This window comes from Diachasma alloeum, unplaced genomic scaffold (assembly GCF_001412515.2).
Source record: "Diachasma alloeum isolate Michigan unplaced genomic scaffold, Dall2.0 Dall_scaffold_00185, whole genome shotgun sequence".
Classification (NCBI taxonomy): domain Eukaryota; kingdom Metazoa; phylum Arthropoda; class Insecta; order Hymenoptera; family Braconidae; genus Diachasma; species Diachasma alloeum.
The window spans coordinates 1,028,504-1,041,906 of NW_021680351.1; the positions used below are offsets into that span (position 1 = coordinate 1,028,504).

The following is a 13,403-nucleotide window of genomic DNA, read 5'->3' on the forward strand; positions in this document are numbered from 1 at the left end:
CATGTTTAGAGGCCCTAGCACGTCATTTCTCGACCCGCTCTTTCATTTGAGCCCAAAAAAACATTCATATTTTGTCTGACGTCTCTGCTACAAACTCGGGTCTACAACTCGGGCTTTCAATTGAAAGCCCGAGTATAAATAATGAAATAAGCGTAAGGAGCTGGCGCCATCTCCTCAATCACTCCAGCCATTGTTTCACCTCGTAAGAAAATTTAATTTGCCATTTGAGGCCGGCTAAAAGTCACCGGGAATGATTGAGATTGACTCATTGTTTTTATGATTTTTTTTCAAGCATTCCCACCTGCCTGGCATACTGATGGATTCATCTGGTTTCATGGTATTTTTTTTCTCTCATTTTCACTCACTACTTCACTTTCACAATGGAATCGAGGCAATGCAGAGTTTAATTTGTAATGCATGGGTTTTAACGTCGTAAGGCTCTGTCACTGGTCACTGTGTCAACACTGAGCGATGTCACGCAACGACAATGGAGAATTGCTCAACCATTCGCGTCAATTTCCCGGTGAGACTCGTTTTAGGTTAATGTTCGATTGCGGAGACGTGAATGCACGCGGGATTTGTTATTTTTCCATTGACGAAATGAATGGAAAATTTTTATTGGCATTCTTCTGGCGTCTTCTTATGCAAAGTGGCGATTATTGACGGTGGATAGTGGTTTTGCGGGACTCACGGGGAACGAAAAACTTTTCCGGTGGTGAGTGCGTGTGAGATCGCGGAAATCAACGGCTGTCTGGCGGAACTATTTGGCTAGGGGACTTTTTGGGCGGGTGTAGTGTTTTTGACAAGATGGCGCCCGGCTACTGCGCCGGCGCACCGCGGGGGGCAATATGGCCGCCGGGAGGTGTAAAAGTTTTGGTGGAATTCAGTCGGGAGCGATTTTGCTCGTTTTATGTCGACATAAAATCGTAAATTACAACCAATGACAGTCCTGGATTCGCATATTCAACTAGGGTTGGTTGAAATTTATGATTTTATGTCGACATAAAACGAGGAAATTCGCTACCGAGTGTTGGGGACTTTTGGAGGTTGGAAAGAGGCAAAAAAACGTTTTGAGACTGCGTGTGAGTGAGAAAAGTCGAAGACGACGACGGTTTATGTTTAATTTGTGATCGGAAAATTAAGAAGGATATTTAAAAAATGCTCGGGCATTTTTTTTTGTGGAGAAAAAATTTTTTCGAGGTTGCGCAGGTGCGTGAAAAAATAAGATTGTTCTGGGATGGGCAATGTTTGTCGATTAATCGAAAATCTCAATTTTTCATGTCCAAATATCGATGTTTTTCATTCGATGTTCTCCACGGCCGATTGCTCCATTTTCGATTCTTTTTTTTAAACATCGATGTTTATTTGTTTTTTAATTTTCCATTTTTCGTTTGTTGTTTTTTCTTATTTTTAACTTTTATTTATTTTTTTCAAAATTTTTAAAATGGAAAAATAATTCCTGCGTAATGAGGAAAAGACAGATTTTTTAAATAATCGATGTTTGTTCCACGAAAATCGATTAACAACATCGATACTGGTGTCTCGGATTTTTGGAAATTCGAGGTGAAAAATTCTTGAGACTGCGCATGCGTATGAAAAATCCAAGATGGCGTCAGTGGAATGTTGGCTTCTTTGTCAATTCTTCCAGGAAATTAACATTTTCATTACCAAAATTGCCCAGATATATTTTTTGTGAACGCATTTTGATTTTTCGTTTTCGTGATTTTAAAAAATCGTAAACAAGAGAACATGTGCAGTGAAAAGCATCGATTTTCAGAGTGGACATTCATCGTAACATTGACCAACCCCAAATGAACCACCATGACATCATCTTTTGTTTACATTCACGAAGAAGTACCAGTTCCACATTACGAACTCCTTAAAGTCAATAAACTCTTTCTTTGTGGTGTTGTGTTTGTGATAAAGTGCAGGAGAGTCATTTACTAAAGTGAATAAATCCATCCGTGACGCGTGAGAGTGAAAATGTGTCGCAATGGCCATCGCCAGAGGACACAGGAGCACCGGCTAAACCCATAACCTGTCACACGGCATGTCACACCGGTGAGTACGAGTGTCATTTCAGTCGTTTATTACTTTCAATATTACGTACAGAATGTCATGACTTTTTTATAACCGATGATCCAACACCTCGATTGACACAAAATGATTGTGAAAAATGGCTTTCTCCGGACCTATCAATCATTCTGCGTAACAGGAAAAAAAAATAATTGGATTAATTCTCAACATGAAATTAATTTTTCTCACGTTTTTATTGTATTAATTTTTTTTTCCTTCATTGAGAAATAATTTTAATCGGCAACAAAAATCACTTTCGTTCACTACGTTTAACTGGCTCGACTTTCAACTCATCTCGGTACTTCTTTGATGAAATGCGCTTTTAATTTACCGGCAATAATACTAAAAACATTTAACGCGAATCTTCGACGCGTTAAATCATCAACCAGAATTCCATTAAACGTTCGTTTTACTTGGCAACTCTTAATTTCTTTTATTTCAGTTTATCTGCCATCTCTCGTTTGTTTTTTTTTATATTATTTTTATTGTTATTTTATTTCACGCCTTTGCGTTGCCACTCTCGACACCAAAAGGAAGGCAAAGGCCTCTGCGCTCTCCCGCGTTTCGTCTCGGGGTGACTTTAAATGAAATCTGGTTTACGACCTCCGGGGTATCAACGGGGGAAGGGGTATAAACGATTAACGCATTGCACGCGACGGTTTTATTTTGAAAAATTAACGGATGTGTCGGAAGTAATTATTTTGGGTTGTTTTGTTGGGGTAATTATTTTAAAAGGTCTGTTTGAGGGGAGATGAATTTGCATTGACGCCAAAAATGTAATTTAAGGCAGACCCTCAGGGCAAAAGAGTCCCAGATAAAACTGGCATTCTTTTTTAACTGTCGCCACTTTTTGGAGACGTGAGGATAGGGGAATGAAATGGAATACTCAGTCAGGAGGCTGACTTCCGAGATATTTGCGTTATTCGATTCAATATTTGTGGATTAACTTTCGAGAGAGGAAGTCATGACGTTCGTGTGTTTGGAAAAGTGACTAGGCTGACGGAGCGCTGTTGCGCGCCTCAATGACGTGAGAGTAGACGAATGACATGATGACTCAGTCAAGAGTATGACACTTTCGAGATATTTGGGATGTTTGATTCGATATTTGTGTGACATGACTCTCGAGAAATTAAGTCGTGGCGTTTGTGGCCCTTTGGCACGAGGGCTAGTCTGACGGCGCGCTGTTGCGCTTCTATGACGTGAGAATAGGCGAATCAGATAATTCATACGATTTACGCATCAACGAAGTGGCAAATCGAATTGAACTAGTGAGTCTCAGTTAATTGATTATTCTAGTGTTTAGTTTTAGTGATTGGGTAGAGCAATTGCGGTATTGATTTCATAATTTTAACGTGGGATATTGGTGATATTCGATCCAATATTTGTGGGAAATAACTGTTGAGAGTCGAAGTCACGACGTTCGTGCCTTTAGAAAAAGGACTAGTCTCACGGAGCGCTGTCGGACGTCTCAATGACGTCAGAATAGGAAGTCATGGGGTGATGTATGTACCGATCGTTTTTCGACGATAACTGAAAAAATAATTGTTTGAATGAATTCAATTGTGATTTAAAATAATCTTCCCAATGCCATCTGGATCGAGTGACAATTAAATTCGAATTTTTGGTAGCAAATTGCCAATTTACTACCGAAAATATATTGACTATATTGTGGCGAAAGCCGATTTCCCAGTTGTTTTAATTATTTTGACATTTCACACGAAACACCTTAACTTGAGACATTAAATCCCACTTGAAATCACAAAAGTGTCAGATGTTGAGACATCAGTCTTCGAAATTCTTCCCACAATTCAAAATAATTGAAAAAATGTCAAAGTACCTAAACTAATCTCCACCATCAATCGATAATGCTCTAACCCGATATAACGATCCACCTATTTTCCTTTGTCGGATGGTATTTGACGTCCCATCAAATTCCATCCACCACTGACATTTTACTCCACGATTATTCACGGTGAGGAATGGCACTCTTCGTGAAAATACTTGGCAATGGTGCGCCAATCGTCTGTGAAAGTTTAATCCACTGGATTAATTCACTCATTTAAATTTACGTTTACTCATTTCAATTCATTCGTCCACTTTTTTTCACTTCAATCAACCAGAAACAAAAGTGGCTCGTAGATATATCAGTGATGCCCCCGGGAATTCCTCACCGTTTTTTTTCCACTCATCCTCTTTTTGTTTCGACGCTTTCATTCGCAGACGAGTTTTATATATTTTTTATCTCGATTCCATTGATGGTTTAAATGAATGTTCCGTCAATCCAAAAAGTTGCTTCTCAGGTTCAATCTTGGGCTTGACAGTAAGCGTGGGCTGACAGCTCTCTCTCTCGCCAGGGCTGAATGCGAAATTATTTGCAATTATTTTATCATCTTATTCCATCAGCTTTAATGGCTCCCTAATTATTCAATTTTTTTAAAACCAAATAGAAGGTTTTTCGTTATTCAAATTGCAAATATTATTTGAGCGAGAATTCCGGTCGAGATTATTTAAATCAGAAATGAGTAGTTCATGGAATTTATTCAATTGTCCAGTGAAATCGGAGCCAAGCAATCTTTTCTCAATAAAAATTATTCTTTGACACTTACGAGGATATGAAGAATGGGAACAATTCTGGAGCAACAATTTCCCCCGGAATCAACGACAAAATGCACCGAATTTTTAGGTGCTTTATTTTGAGGAATTCTGAATTTACATAAAATTTTTTCTAGAATAATCTTACTTTCTCCGTATTATTTTTCCCGCACCTCTTCCTCCATGTAATAGAAGGAAACGTTTTTTTTTCAATGAAGATATTTCGAATAGTTTGAATTTTCCTAGAATTCATTAGATATCGTTAATATCCGATAAATTAAAATAATGATACAAACGCGTAATTAACCACCAGTTTCTTCGAACTATCTCGGTATTAATAAATACGTAAGTATTTTAACTGCTCCAGGTAAATGTATGAATGTTAGATAGGAAGCGGGTACTGTATCGCCTCGCAGCACCGGTATTTACGACCTTTGGAAAAAGGAGAACGGCACAAGTGCAGTGAACAACACAAATAGAGGAGAGTGTGGGGTATACGCGAAAGACCATTTGCACAAACTGATGACCGATCCACACACTAGCAAATAGTTTTTGATTCATGGCGGGTAGATAAAGGGGTTGGAGGTTGGTGGAGAAGAGTTGAGAATGGAGATCCGTCGATTCCGGTGTGAAATGTCGAGAGGAATCTTGGAGATTGTCATCTCAGAGTCGTCGTGTCGAGATTGATGAGGTTGAGGGAATTATTGGGGGGATTGTCAGTTTTTTATTCATACTATTGCCGCCTCGGCATTCGATATTGCTTTTTTCAATTCATTATTTGTAATCATTCTCGTACGCAATTTATCAGCTGTTAAATTTTCATATTGGAATGATTAATTTGGTTATGTTCTAATTCCTATGCTCATTCAATGAGATTTTAATCATGATTATAATTCGATTGTGATTATGTTTAATTGGGGGCCTGAAGCCCCTCTTAAATATGAAATGTCTTTGTTTTATTTGTTCCTCTTAAGGTATCGTTTGTTCGTCCTGAAAACACTGCTACTATCTTGAATAATTGCAATCGTTGACTTTTTTCATTTTTGACTGCTTGGAAACGAAATCCTTGCAATTTCCACGATAATGAAGGAGCAGATTTTTTTTTGTTTGCCGCTGAAAAGGGGCAGGCGGAAAGCAGATTTTCCTATGCCCTTCCACTATTTTTGATCAATTTTCCGCACGGAGAGAAATATTCTATAAAAATTACAAATATTTCGTAATTTTTTAATAATTCTATTATTTTTTTGAATATTTCAATAGAAATATTCATAATTCATTTTCAATTTCAATAGAAATATTCATAATATTCATTATTCAGTAGAAATATCCAATAAAAATCTTTTTCGTAATTCCGGAGCGAAATGTGGTTGTAGGAAATTTTACGGGAACTGTCACGTATTTTTTATCTAAAATCACGGAATTTTTGCAGAGCCTTCCGTAATTTTTACCGGAATCGCCTGTGAAAAATTACGATACCGTCACTTAAATTCTCCGAGTCGATTCCGTAATCGACTGTGAGTTCCGTAATTTTTACTGGACATTTCTCTCCGTGCGATCGTTCGCTTTTGCGCTTCCGGCCTCAATTTCGATTTTCTCGAAAAAAATCACAATTCTCTAATTTTTTTCTGTGCAGTAGTGGAGTTGATATATCGAACATTAGTTTTTTCCATTCATCGAGCTCATTTAAGCAAGTTGGCCCCCCAGTTTGATGGCCTATTTCTTAAAGTCAAATTTCTTTGCAAAAAAAAAGAGCAGATTTAGACATAATCGGTTCGTCCGCTGTTGGTCCGAGGACCCTTGATGCCCAACTTTATGGCTAATACTTTATGGCTAATACAAACACAGACAGAAGAGTCGAGATGAGTTCTAGTGGATCTGTGTCTGGAGATGCAGCGGAGAGAGATCTCTCCGTAACTTCAGTTTGCTTTCGTTATAGCAGTGTTACTGGGGGGCTGGTTTGAAGTAAGGATTATATGCATTGGTAGTAGTAGGGTGTACCTTGCCCAAGTGAACGGAGTCCGCTTGTCAGTTCTTCCGAGACCATAGACTCGAGCCATCCTGCGAGGATATCTTCTGTCGGTCTAACGTTTTGTGAAGGACAAATACCGGAGAAAAATAAATAATCGAAAATTCCCGCTCGGAATTCAATCAAAGGAGAGTACTTGACTCGCGAAGCGCTGGAACAATTCTGCTGGAGACCTCTCATTTCGAATAGTTGAAGTTCATTTAATCGGAGTGACTGAATTAATTAATTAATTAATTCATTGGTTATTGTGCTAATGTTCGAAACATGAAAGTGCAAGTGGTGCATCACATCTGGAGCCTTCACTGACTATCAGTCTCTCCACCACCGTGAGTATTCCAATATTATATAAACATTTTTTTAACATTTCATTTTTAAACATTCAATTGACATTTTGATGGCAATGCAAGATGCCTCTCCCGGCATGACGAGGCCATTTGCGCTTTTACTTTCTTCCAACGCGTTCGTAACACGTTTTGTAAATCGGGTTTACACGGGGGAATATTATTCACTCCGTGGATTAATCATTCGTTATGATGTACCCGGTGTAGATATAACAAATGAATAGAAAATTGATGGAATTGTGTTTGGGGGTATGGGCTTTCAGTCATTTGTCATTCAATTATTCAGCGGATTATGAGTTGTTAGGGGTAATGCATGTTGCGCAAATCGTGTGGAGAATGGAGACACATTTCCTTTCATTTTGAAGACACATTCCTAGAGGGGGCAAGGGGGGCTCTGTCACGTTACGTCGGCCGAGGAAGTGTCGCTCAGGTCACGGGTCAGGCGAGGGCTATTAGTTAATGTGGTTAGAATTTTACTATTCGATATTTTGAAATTGTCAACGTCAATTTCGACTAATGATATTCTGAATTGAGTTTTCCGTATTATTTTTTATATTGATGTTTTGTAATTTTAATAGTTCTCCAGATATCTATTCTTATCATATAAATTATTCTTGATATTTATTATATAAATATAAAAAAAATAAATAAGTAAATATTTATTTATTTATCATTTATTTATTTTTTGGGTTTATTTATTTATAAATGAATAAATGAATATTTATTCATTTTATTATTTTTGATATTTATTATTATTATTATTATGGCTATTATGATTCTATTTTATTTCATTCATTGAGAAAGCTGTGTGCGGCTAGTATCATTCCTCTCACGATAAATATGATTTACAAGTTCATACAAGTTTATTACTAAGTTATCTGCCAAGACTCGTACTATGGCCGATACCCATTAATTAGAATATCTAAATTATTCAGCGACGAATTGCACTTTAATAATCAATACTCCTTGCTGGCTTAACCAAGAGTCGTTCTTAATTGCGTCTATATATTTTCTCCTATTTCTTATTCATCATCAGAAAGGTTTTTTTTTAGAGTATTTGATTGTCTGAAAAAAATTTATTCCATCATTTTATTGAGGGCTAAGGGAGCTGCGCTCCCTGCTCGCTTCGCTCGACAAACTGAGAGGGGGGTGTGCGGGGCATGGCCCCCCGCGTCTGTTCGATCGAGGAAGTGGCGCTCAGGTCGTATTTTCTAGAGTGAAACTATCACCGTTGATTTGGTTGAGTGATTTTCAAAATTGTGCTCTTGGTATTATTCGTGATATTTTGATATCAACAAAAAACTAACTTCAAAAAACTAACTCGTAATTGTTATCACACGCGTTTTTTTTAATTAAAAAAAAACCTGTACCTAGTTCAAAAATTAGAGGCCCTAGACTATTTTCAACATTTTAGGCGTCTGCGGCACAAACGAACAACAAAAAATTGTTTTTGCACTAATTATTCGGTTTTAGATATCAATGCGTGAGAAATCTCACTCCAATCGCCCAGGACTTTTAAAACTCGTAGTAGTCTTCCCTTAAGATCGTCTTCTTAACCTCAAAGACACCGAAATGTTTTCGATGTTATCCCAACAAGATCGATGATGGTTCTCCCATTGAACAATTAAAATTACATTTAACAAAAATCAGCAGGGAGTATTGCGCAACGAGACCTCGTCCTTGTGAGAGTTTATTGTGCTAAATGATCACTTCAATGAAGACTTTCGCCGATTCTTGCAACAGCCATCCGTTACCGAGCGGCATATATCCATTTTTCTCTCCACTCAGTAATTTCGTTTAGAATCGTCCAATTTTTTAATCCACCGACAGCGTTTTTAATCCGCCAGACTTTTTTTTTTGTAATTAATGACTCGAATCATATTGAGAGGTTATAACGTCCTACGCTTTCTAGGAGCAGCGTAGGCCACACACGTGCGTGGGTGATTTGTAAGGATATGCCAATGGGATAACCGTAAGATAGACGCCACCACTGTTGGGCTTTTTTTTATTTAAAAACGTTTTAGTGGCCTTTTCTGGCGCCAATTAAAAAGCCACGATTAGTATCCGGGGATTTCTTGGATTTCACTGCGCTCATGGGAGAATTGGATTTTTTCATTGTGTTTTTCCACTTTCGTTGGCGGGAAACATCAAATGGGGGAATGGCCTTTATGGGTAGTTAAATGTTATTGAAATGAATGAGTCATTGGAGGAGCACGGAAAAAATATACCTGCGTTGAGTAGGAGAGGTTAGGGTATACGGACACTTCTGACTTTTTTAAAAATGTTAATGACGGGTTGAAATGTTGATAAAATTAAATTACTTTTTTTTTTCAATACACAGAACAATTCTTTCCCTTTGTGACGAGCCTAAATTGAGCTAAATTGATCAATTTGTTTCTGAGTTATGAATAATTTTAAACAAGTCTAAAGAGTCCATTTTACAACACCCTCCCCTATGTTTTATACCAAAATCAAGTATGTGTGTAAACCTGGTGTTTCAATTCGAGGATGATTATTTCGTATCTACCCGAGTTGCACCAAGCGCTCTCAAGTGTAACATAAGGGTCAGACACTGAGTGTGAGAATATAAGGGTCAAAAAGTGGAGGTTAAAAAATGAGGGTCTGAATATTAGAGTAAAAACCGAGGGCCTGAATGTAAAGGTGGAGGAATGAGGATCAGAATTTTAGGGTTAAAAAAAAGAGGGTCAGAATGTAAAAGTAAAAAAAGTGGGTGTCAGGCAATGAGGGTCATATAAGGGTTAAAAACGGTGATCAAGCATAATATATGATTTATATTTAGACCCTCTTTGGCTGATACCCACTTTTTTTACTTTTATATTCTGACCCTGATGTTTTGACCCTAATATTCTGACCCTCATTTTTTAACCTCCACTTTTTGACCCTTATATTACACTTAAGAGGGCTTGCTGCAACCCGGCCTGATGCAAAAGAATCATCTTCGAATTGAAATACCCATTCCCCAATTGAGTATAAAATATAATTGAATCAAGTTATTTTTCACTTGAGTTTTATGAAATTAAACGGGAACTCGAAATTGAACGAACAAAATAATTCATTAAGTGATCCAATCAATTAATTAACAGACTAATAATTGTTATTTATTCAGTCATCCATTGCTCATTTTCTCTTCCCCCATCGTTTACTTACAATTATTTATTATTCGTTCGAGAAATGAATGCATAATTAGGTTCACGACGGTTTAGAAAGTGATGCGATCAACTGATGCAGAATCCTTCAAATGCGAAAAAAAAAATGAAGAGATAAATAAATTGATTCTGCGGAATCGATACGATTGAGTTTAGATTGAGGGGAATGATAACTCGTGGGTTTTCAATTTGCATTTCGTAATATTCGGCGAGATTCCTCGTGACTGTGAGGCGATATGGATCGGGTAAAGCGAGACACTGGCATCCTTCTCGGGTGTCTTGTGACATCGAGACGTTTCGGTTGGACAGTTGTAAGCTACTTGTTTTGGGTATGAACTCGCGGCGAGATGAGTGTGTGGGTTTAGGGGGAGTGTAGGGTACCTTTGTCGGTGGAGGCTGACTGGAGCTTGATGATTCGTTCAATGGAGTTGAAACATGTCAATTTTTCAGTTTCAATTTGTTCTTCAATTTCATAAAAAGTCAATTTTGCGAGTTGAATTCGTCATTTTACAGTCACAAGCGTTGAAATGATTTCTTATCAATAATTATTTGGTACGAAGTGATCAATTGATTATTTATCCAATTCATTTATTTATTGATAAAACTAATTCATTTCATTACTAATTGTTTTTCATTCAGATATTATTATTCATTTTATTATTATTATTTTATCATTTTATTATTCATTTTAATTCATTTTTTGCTTGCGAATGAAAGCATTTCTCAATCGATTTATGAAAGAATTTCGGAAATTATTATCGTAGCATTCACAAGTTTGTTCATTTTCCACCTTTTAGAAAATTTACTTTCCCTGATTATTAGAATTAAAAAAACATGAAGGTTAAAATTGCTTCAATTATCATTAAAACGACCTACTTCGACTTGACTTTCATCGACTAAACGGATGGTACAGACATATATAATTTCCTAATCGAAATTTCATCAAATATCTAGTTACACTAAAAATATTACCCAATTAATTTTAACGATGAAGTATATCCAATAGAAGCAGATCATGTACTTTATTTATTATCAAAAAACTCTACTGTATTGATGCAAAAGCAATTTTCCACTTGTTTATTTAATTTCAATTTCAACTCATTTATTTATCAATAAAAAAATTGATTTACGAAGAAGAACGGTATCAGAGCTGAATTTTCATTTGATAAATTCCTGAAAAGCCAATTGATCGTGTCAAAATAATGTATTCCTCACCATCGAATAATCATTATGTTGGCGTCACCATAATAACTCTACTTTGCATGTCTTCAATTGGCCAGATTGACGCCGTGACTCTGTACATAATGAACGCAGTACACGCGCACTTGACGAAACCACCTTGACGTGGTCTCGTGCGGAGTGACCCCCTCCCCCTCCCCGGCCCTCTAGCCATCAACAAGTTTCCCCTCCCTCCCAATCCAGCTGAAGCACTACCAACCATATCCTCTGGCGCATAAAAATTGTCCATGAGGGATTTATGAACGCATTGGGGCGTCAAAGGAAGACGCGTGCACGCCTGAAAAGAATGCGGAAAGAGCCACACTACTCTTCCGAGAAGTTGTTAGGTTTTTATGTCGTGCGTATAGGCGCAATTTTTTTTCAATAACACCATGGCCAATTAGCTGGGGCTCACATTGTTGTGTGTTTTATTATTTCATCTGGGTAAATGGTGGAGGATTCGTCAGAAAATTGAGGTGCACGGAAAAAAACGTGGACTTGAAGTGAGTGTATTTTATGCCAGAATCAAGTACAGTAGAGGCTTCGTATGAGATACCTCTCTATAAGATACCTCGCGCTCCGAGCGCTCGAGGCCTACCCGCGCTCTCGGCACTTTTATCGCCTCCCGAGTGTTTATGTTCCGTGGACTTCTTATAAGATACCTATGGCCCCGGTCATTTTTCAACGGGAAGAGAGTAGTTATAAGGATCAAACGGGGTTAAGGGTCAAACGGGAGGGACGAACGAAGTGATCATGAGGGTCTAATGACCTTAAGGGGGGGGGGGTCACACCACTTTTTTCAAGTAATGGAAATATACATCGATTTTTTTTTTCACTTTTCCCATCGAAAAATCGTAATTTTTCGTCTGTGATTATTCACGAGTCCACCAACATTCCCCCAACATCAGGTGACATTCTATCACGCGGGATTATGTTTAGAGAGAAAAGGGAACGCGGCCGATACTAATTCAAAACATTAAACACATATAAATTGATTAGTTAACGATATTCATTCAGTAAAAATGAAAATTTCATTGAATTCGGGTGCAAAGAGGGAGGTATCTTATTTGAAACCAGCTGATCCCTATTTTTCTCCTCTCTGTGGGTGCGCGTAGTGGGGGCACAGCGGTTCCCGGAATTCCACTCTCCTACTGTCCCTAAGGTATCTTATACAACGGCTCTACTGTAGTTATTAATTTAATCTGAATTACTGTCAGATTGAATACTGAGAGACAAAATTTGTTCTTTCGTCGTGTTGAATCAATTTACTTGCGGACAAAAATGAGAGTTTCCATCAAAAGATAATAATTCTCGTTGTTGTAATTGTTCTCGTTAAACATTTATATGTCTCTCGGGTAAATGCATTGGTTCCGCAGATCAATTATTCATCCACCACAATAAGTCAATTTTGATGGAATAAGCGAATTCCCCTCCAATATCAGCTCTGTGAACTTGGAGTCGAAGTTTAATAAATCGATTTTTTTTCTTATAGTATCGATTGTACTCAGTGAGTACCTGAACGTACCACATTCATTTTCGTTTGTACCCCGCATCCCTAGACGTAAGGGGTGCGGAAAAAATCGTGCAGCGTCGGAAATGAAGGTACGGAAAAAATTTTCATGAGCAAACTAAAATCTTAAATGTATGAAGGACGTCAGGAAAACATACAGATAGCTTCTAAATCATTAGTACTCGTTTGTACCAAATTATTCATTATTATTATTATTATTATTATTATTATTATTATTATTATTCTAATCAAATCACCTGATTCCATTTTTATCAACCGTAAAATCATCGTAATGGATTCCATATGTAGTTCGTGAAGTTTTGATGTGGGTACGTCTCATCTTCCGTACTTCCACTCCCATCGCAGTACAAACGGAACAATTTACTGTACATGATAATGAGACCAAGTACAAACCATTGAGAGCTTCAAAAACAGTCGTAGATTATTCAGAAAAATGATACAAACGTTTTTCT

The 13,403-nt window shown here is 37.5% G+C and overlaps 1 protein-coding gene across 1 annotated transcript in view; it reads left to right on the forward strand.

Annotated features, from left to right (window-relative positions):
- Window positions 1-1,623: 1,623 nt before the first annotated feature.
- Window positions 1,624-13,403, forward strand: part of LOC107048157 (zinc finger CCCH domain-containing protein 13) — a 129,138-nt gene continuing 117,358 nt past the window's right edge. Inside the window, exon 1 of the mRNA XM_015271202.1 lies at window positions 1,624-2,061. The gene's annotated coding sequence lies outside the window, so the exon portion shown is untranslated. The remainder of the gene's footprint in view (window positions 2,062-13,403) is intronic.